Genomic DNA, 8,695 nt, shown 5'->3' with positions numbered 1-8,695 from the left:
AATGAAACTTCAGTTGCTTTGTCATTAGAAGAACTTCCTATCACCAGTTACACCTTTTAAGAATGCTCTGGATCCCTGCGATCCTGTCATCTTCAGGAACCAGATTAGGTTAGCAAATTCCAGGTGAAGACTAAGAAAACTCTTCCACTGGTAACTCCAGATCAGTGGATGAGCCACCCAGAAGTCACGTGACTCACCCAGAAGGTGAGGGCATACTTTACTTATGCATTCCCCACTGTTGGACTTCGAGGTGCTTCCCTTTCTCCTTTCTTCTCCTCCTCCTCCTCCCTTTCTTTCTAATTTTAAATTGATACACTGAACTCTTGTTTGACTTTCCTACTTACTCATTTCAGCTGCAATCCAAAATACTGCATACCACGAATGAATATTGAGATGTCCATTGACTTGGTTATGACATTTTCTTCCCAAGTAAGAATTTGCACATTCTCAGAATATCACATATTTTAATTAAAAAAAAAAACTTGGGGGCGCCTGGGTGGCTCAGTGGATTAAGCCGCTGCCTTCGGCTCAGGTCATGATCTCAGTGTCCTGGGATCGAGCCCCGCATCGGGCTCTTTGCTCAGCGGGAGCCTGCTTCTCTCTCTCTCTCTCTGCCTGACTCTCCGCCTACTTGTGATTTCTCTCTCTGTCAAATAAATAATAAATAAAATCTTTAAAAAATAAATAAATAAATAAATAAATAAATAAACTTGGAAAAATACTGAGGATGATACTGCCTTAAAAATCTGGTAGAGAGTATGAAATTCTCTTTAGCCTCAATAAAAATAGACTTGGATTCAGCTGAGATGCTCCCTCTTTCAAATCTCTAAGATTTTATTATTTATTTGAGAGAGAGAGAGAGAGAGAGAGAGAGAGCATGAGCCAGAGGGAGAAACAGAGGGAGAGGGAGCCTTTGGGTGGGGCTTGATCCAGGACCTCTGGGATCGTGACCTGAACCAAAGACAGATGCTTATTTGACTGATCACTCAGGGTCCCCTCAAATCTCTTTTTAAGGCCACATAGTGGAATATAACAGTGTTACCTCTGCTATTTTCTCTTTAATCTTTCATTTTTTTAAAAGCGATAAAGTTAAGACCCAGGACATAGATGTCATGACCTGTGGGTGTGGTCATGACTATCAAGATAGTCAGAAAAAACTGGCTCTAGAACCTACCACTGAGCCGCTGAGTTATCCTGAGCAACCAATTTACTGAGTAGTACCAGGACTAAGTAACGTCCTCTTAGACGGTCTCTATGATCTATGAAAAATTTTTAAAACTGAGCGGTGCTTAGGTTTTTTTGTTTGTTTGTTTTACCAAAGCAACGTTCAGGGTCTACATAATGATCAACAGAGAAGGCAGAGAGTGAATGAATTTGCCTTTCCCTGGAGCTGATGATGGTAATGGAAGGTACTTACTTAGCTTGCTGTTTTACATATTTGATTTACATATTAGTAATCTGATGACTGCTGATTTTGTTCATCTTGCCCACCTGTTTGCATCCTGCAGCCATTCATTTTCCCATACAGTTTATCAAGTTTTTTTGTTTTTTTAAGATTTTATTTATTCATTTGACAGAGAGAGCGAGAGAACACAGCAGGGGGAGCAGTAGAAAGAGAGGGAGAAGCAGGCTCTCCTCTGAGCTTACAGGGAGCCAGTGTGGGGACTCGATCCCAGGACCTGAGATCATGACCTGTGCTGAAGGCAGAGACTTAACCCACTGAGCCACCCAGGCGCCCCATATCAAGCTTCTTAATGAAATTCTTGATAGCCTCTGGAGATAGAAAAATAGGGTGTGTTTAGAAAAAAATAAATTTTATCACTTCAAAAAAATGTATGAACATCTGTATGTAACTACACTGAAATGAAAATTAAAAACCTTAAAAAATACAAAAATCAAAACAATCCCCATTTTTCAATTTGGGCAAAGTAGACGGAGAACTGCTAAGATGGGGAAGGACCAGTGGGAAGCCAGAGGTAGAGAATGAGATGCCCAGATCATCTTCACCATTGTCATTTCCTATTCATGCCCCTCTTACTCTGTTCATTTTTAGAGGAAAAAACTCATCATTGCTGATGTGCTCTTTCTCAGAGATGCTATTTCTGGGTTCGGTTGAATCATGTTGACTTGGGGTAGGTGTTTAAATACAGAATCCAGGTTTCTGCCAAAAACTTGTTGAATCCAGTTTTCTTGGGGCCATCCCTGGGTGGCTCATGTGCACACTAAAGCTTTAAAACTGATGGTATAATGTTTAAGGGAAAAATGAGCAAGAGTTGTTTGCTATTATAGTCTTAACTCCCCTTTCTCTATCTAATTTTGTTAATTGTTATCAATACCACCCTTCACTCTACCTCCGCTTATCCCACTTCCACTTTTGCTCCTAAAATAAGAGAGACGATCTTTGTTTGTCCTGATCTTAAAAGGAGGATAGATTCCAGGTTCTTATAGGGCTTGAAATGATGTTAGCAATTTCCTGGCAAAGGAGCAATTTCCAGTTAACTTTCTTGATCATCAAAAACAGGGTAAAAGTGAAGATACTTTAAAAATATCAACAACATGCTTTTTTCGCATTGAATATTTAAAAATGCATTTTATTACTATATATAAAGACAATATCCAGATTTGTCTCCATGTTCTATTTTTTATTGTGTAGGACTATAAACCGCTGCTCTATGTTATGCCTATTTCTCTCTCTGTGTCCCCATCCACCAACTCCTGTCTTCTGTTGGTTCTACCTTCACCATCTATTCCCAGTCTGTAGATTTGTGCCCAACAGATTTCACGGAGCACACTTTGCCCATGTTATACAACTGTTTAAAATATAGGAGTGATTTACATGCATGAACGGCCAGAGAGCAGCACCTGTCACCACTTGGTGCCCCCACTCAGATGTTTCCCTCACTTGCACTGTATATATCTCCCTCCTTCCTGTCCTGAGCTCTGGGGAAGAGCTGGCTAAGTGAAAAGCTCTAGTCTTCAAAGGGCAGCTCCCATATCATGGGTACTTTAAAACAAAGTTGAGACCTCCAACAAGTCCCCTGTCCTCAGGAATTCATAAACCCAGACATTAATAACTGTGACTTGAAAAACTGTTGTAGAGCTTTGGGGCTCTATGGTGAATAATTTAATTCTAAGGAATCTTAACAAAAGAAGTGAAGGCCACTGAAAATAAAGTTTACAACTGAGAGATACCCTTTTAGAGGATACTAGGAAATATTTTATTGACTTAATATCCTAGAACTAACTAACCTAAGTGAATGCTGTACACATGAAATAGCCCCTTCGAGTCATTTCACTTGATTAAAGGGCATGATTTAGTTCAAATGTCTCTTGTGGAATTGCTTCCAGAAGTATTATTTTATATTCACACTTAGATTTAAACTGAGAACAATATGAGTCTTAAATGTCTAAAAGTCTTTGAAGCTTTTCCTTCCAAGGAATAACTGATTTTTGTTTTCTGGTCTGAGTAAGTGATCAAACACTAAGTAAGTTAGTCAAACACTAAGTTATTTAAAGGTTATTAGTCACATCTGAATTACTGGATTGAGAACCTACTTAATCTACCACTCATGACTGCAGACTCATCATAAAAAAATGAGAAGTAGAATTGCTTTCCCCACCTTACTGAAAGGACATTTAGGCCTTTCTGTTTCAAGAGAGAATGTGTCAGGAAGATAAGCAGTTTCGCCAAAACCCAGTAAGGGTTGTTGTAGGTTTGGTTTGGAAAAGGTAGTCCTAGTTTTGCTTCTGGTATAGTAGGGTTGGTTGGTATCTGTTACTCTGTATTTCACAGATGCCAGTAATTCTGGAGATAACCCTCATTAGATTGATTTTGGTGAAGGAGATAATTAATGCCTGCTGTAACCACAAACAATTTAGCATATCATTTTTCAGGTGTTTATGGAGGACAAGGGGAAGATGAGGAGTTGGCATGGAGAAGAATAAATTCTAATGTTGAAATGCTTCTTCCCAGGCTTACTTAGAAGAAATCAACAGGCCTGTACCAGTGGTGTAGCACTTCCCAGGGCTGCTTGCCATAGGAAGAGAGAAAAAGAATTAACACTGAGGTCTGGGTATGGTTTTTCTGTCCTTGGGTAGCGCAAACATATATTGTGCCAAAGTGGATCATTTTATTCATCAGAGTTCAGAGACTGTTCTCAATTTTTTTAAAAAAGGGAATTCGTGCTGAATTTCTCAGGGGTGCAAGTGGCTGAGAATCACAGGTAGAGAACAGGATCACGTGAGCTGCATGAGGAGGGAGTTAAGAAGGCTGTAGTCTAGTGGGATGGAGACCTCATAGTTGAGAATGAGGAGAAATATAAATAGCTACTGTGGTGGAAAAAATTCGGTAAGAGAGAAAGATCTAGAGAAGATTTTGGAGTCTTAAATATGCTATGCAGAGCACTGCAGGGACTCCTTAAGAAAGCTTAAGTATTATTTTTCAGTATTTCAGCTGTCAGTTTACGTTTCCTTAGAAAGCTACTACATGCTTGGCCTGAACCATGTGAAGCCTCAGCTTTATTCATGTTGCACTCTGAAATATAATTGCCCCTGGCTCAAAAAACTTCCCTTGACCTTGCTGCCCCCTTAAATTACTGTCATCTCGGGACTGTGGATTCTGAGAAACAAACTGAGGGTTATGGAGGGGAGAGGAGTGGGGAGTCTGGTGAGCCTGTGGTGGGTATTAAGGAGGGCACTATTCCATGGAGCACTGGGTGTGGTGCATAAACAATGAAGCTTAAACACGAGTAAAATACAGTTAAATTAAGATGTTAAAAAAAATTACTATCATCTCTGACTACTCCATTTCAGTGGCAAACCTCAGCAAACTCTATCATCACTTTAAACTCTCAAATTAACAAAACAAAATGCAGTAATTACAATATAGATTGATGAGCAGTAATAAAACATATAGCATTTTTTACATGTTAGACACTTGGTAATTGACATGTATTAGCACATTTAAATTTTATCCTGTGAGAAGGATACTACTTTTTAAAATTTTTATTTATTTTTTAAATTTCTTTTCAGTGTTACAGAATTCATTGTTTATGCACCATACCCAGTGTTCCATGCAATACGTGCCCTCCTTAATACCTAACACCAGGCTCACCCAACCTCCCACCCCCCACCCCCCACCCCTCCAAAACCCTCAGATTGTTTTTCAGAGTCCATAGTCTCTCATGGTTCATCCCCCCCTCCAATTTCCCCCAATTCCCTTCTCTTCTCCATCTCCCCATGTCCTCCATGTTATTCCTTATGCTCCACAAGTAAGTGAAATCATAGGATAATTGACTCTCTCTGCTTGACTTACTTCACTCAGCATAATCTCTTCGAGTCCCATTCATGTTGATACAAAAGTTGGGTATTCATCCTTTCTGATGGAGGCATAATACTCCATAGTATATATGGAACACATCTTCCTTATCAATTCGGAGAAGGATACTATTATTGCCCCTATTTTAGAGCTGTGGGTACTGAGGCATAATGCTTAAGTAACTTGTTTAGGTTTTCACAGTTAGGAAGTGGCACAGCCAAGATTCAAACCCAGGTACCCTGGCTCCAGTGTACATGCTCTTAACTACTACACGGTGTGCAGTGAAATCAGTATCCTTATGCACTGCTGGTGGCATGGTGTATTTGTTCAACATCAAAAATTGAAACAGAGTCAGTTATACCTAAGAACTGAAAGCATATGTGCAAAAACCTATACACAGATGTTCACAACAGCATTACTCAGAAAGTGGGGATAATATCAGCCCATCAGTTTTGAATGGGTAAACAAAATGTGGTGTTTATTATTTTTTATTTGTATTTTTATCCATACATTTGAACATTATTCAGCCACAGAAATGAATGAAGTACTAATATATGCCACAACCTGGATGTACCCTGAAAACCTTACGCTATGTGGAAGAAGCCAGATGCAAAAGACCAGCATATTGTATGACTCCATTTACATGAATGTCTAGAATAGGCAAATGTGTTGAGAAAGAACGCAGATCAGGGATTGCCAGGGGCTGGGGGAAGTGGGAGAATGTTCTGCCGGTTCAAATTGTGCCCGAGCTACAAGCACACACCATGATTAAAGTGTTAGGTTAAAATTTAGACTGCGTTCCCCACAGCATGGGACACCATTCCAGAACAGCTTAATATTGAAGTGCTTCTAGCCTGAGTGCACACCGTGCAACTACTTGCCCTCCTTTAGACAGGTTCTTGGCTAAACCTAGTTGCCAGATTAATAATGGAGAAATTCACACTCATTGTGAAATCATTTCTGTTAAATGATTTCACAATGAGTGAAATACTACTATGCATATTTTGAATTTTCAAAAACTTCATTTTTTAAAAAGCTACTTTATGGTGTACTAGGAAATACTGAATATTTTTATGGTCCTGAGGGAGAGGACTTCCACTGAGTTCATGATTTTACATCAATTCTCTCTAACATTTATACTACTTAACTCAATATTTATAATCCACATATTAAAAAGTTATATATATGAAGCTGGTCATCACAGTGTTACTGACATAGCAAAAAAAAAGAAAAAAAATCCAACAATGAGAATTATATACGTACTTGCAGAAAATCATGCACCTTTTAAAAATGGGACATATGAATGCTATTTAACAATATGAAAATTATTATGCTATAATGCAAAATGATTAAAAGCACCTATTTGTGTATGTAAAAACATAGACAATACATTCACAAATTCATCCACTTAGAAATAATGCACATATCCATGAAAGTTATATGTCATTTGATACTGAAATAAATTTCCTTTAATCCTCTTAGCCCACATTCTATTAAGTATGTTCAAAATTTATACCTAGATTTCTCTCCGTTCCCAAGGTATATATTCTCATGGTCACCTTTTTCACTTATATTTTAAAATTGTGAATGATATAATACATACAAGAATATAATGTAGGTATACAGTTTAAAAGGTCAGTGCTGAGAGCATCAAGGGGAGCCTAGAAGGCTGGTTTGGTGTTTGTTCATGTGCTCAGCCTGGGGATGATTAGACATCTTCTCCACTGATGTGATGATCAACCAGGGCTAAGGGCAGGGATGGCCCTTCCTCAAAGCTAGGGCATATTCAAGTACATGCTATTCTCCCAAGTCATTTAGTAGCAAAGAACATAGTACCAACAGTTCAAGTTTTTTTTTTTTTTCCATGAGGCTAGCTAGGAGAGCAGCTTGACATACTCAAGATGCAAACTGCTGGTGAGAGTAAGAAGAAATAGGCATTTCTCAGAGCAGTGGAGGAGAAAGATGGCTTTGTCCAAAAATAAAATTAGTAACTCTGGTCAAATCTGCTCTTTTTCATTTCCTGCCTGAGCCTTTTTTGGCACTTAAAGAGCAGCAGACTGAGGCTCCAACAGATTGAATAAACCATGCCTATGTTTAGGAGTGCCTGGGTGGCACAGTCATTTACACATACGACTCTTGGTTTTGGCTCAGGTTGTGATCTCAGGGTCTGGAGATGGAGCCCCTGGTCGGGCTCTGTGCTCAGTATAGTCTGCTTAAGACTCTCTTCCCTTCAGTAGTTCATTTTTGCCTTTGTTTCCCTTACCTTTGGTGATATATCTAGGAAGAAGTTGCTGTGGCCGAGGTCGAAGAGGTTGCTGCCTGTATTATTCTCAAGGGTTTTGATGGACTCCCATCTCACATTTAAGGCTTTCATCCATTTTGAGCCTATTTTTTGTGTGTGGCGTAAGGAAATGGTCCAGTTTCATTCTTCTCCATGTGGCTGTCCAATTTTCCCAACACCGTTAGCTAAAGAGAACTTTTTCCATTGGATATTCTGTCCTGCTTTGTCAAATATTAGTTGACCATAGAGTTGAGTGTCCATTTTTGAGTTCTCTATTCTGTTCCATTGATCTAGGTGTCTGTTTTTGTGCTAGTAATATACTGTTTTGATGATTACAGCTTTGTAATAGAGCTTAAAGTACAGGATTGTGATACCACCAGCTTTGGTTTTCTTTTTCAACATTCCTTTGGCTATTCAGGGTCTTTTCTGGTTCCATACAAATTTTAGGATTATTTGTTACAGCTTTGTGAAAAAAGTTGATGGTATTTTGACAGAGATTGTGTTGAATATGTGGACTGCTCTAGGCAGCACGGACATTTTTACAATATTTGTTCTTCCAATCCATGAGCATGGAACATTGTTTCATTTCTTTGTGTCTTCCTCAATTTCTTTCATGAGTTTTCTATAGTTTTCTGAGTACAAATCCTTTGCCACTCATTAGGTTTATTCCTATGCATCTTATGGTTTTGGGTGCAATCATAAATGGGACTGAATCCTTAATTTCTCTTTCTTTGTCTTGCTGTTGGTGTTTAAAAATGCAAATGATTTCTGTGTATTGATTTTATATCTTGACACTTTACTGAATTCCTGCACGAGTTCTAGCAGCTTGGGGGTAGAGTCTTTTGGGTTTTCCACATAAAGCATTATATCATCTGCAGAGAGTGAGAGTTTGACTTCTTCTTTGCCAATTCAGATGCCTTTTATTTCTTGTTGTTGTCTGATTGCTGAGGCTAGGACTTCTAGTACTACATTGAATGGTGGCAGTGGTGATAGTGGACACCCCTGCTGTGTTCCTGACCTTAGGGGGAAAATCTCTCATTTTTTCCCCATTGAGAGAGATATTTGCTGTGGGTTTTTCATAGATGGCTTTGATGATA

The sequence above is a fragment of the Mustela lutreola genome, chromosome 12 (assembly GCF_030435805.1).
Source record: "Mustela lutreola isolate mMusLut2 chromosome 12, mMusLut2.pri, whole genome shotgun sequence".
Taxonomy (NCBI): domain Eukaryota; kingdom Metazoa; phylum Chordata; class Mammalia; order Carnivora; family Mustelidae; genus Mustela; species Mustela lutreola.
Note: the sequence above shows the minus strand (reverse complement) of the source record.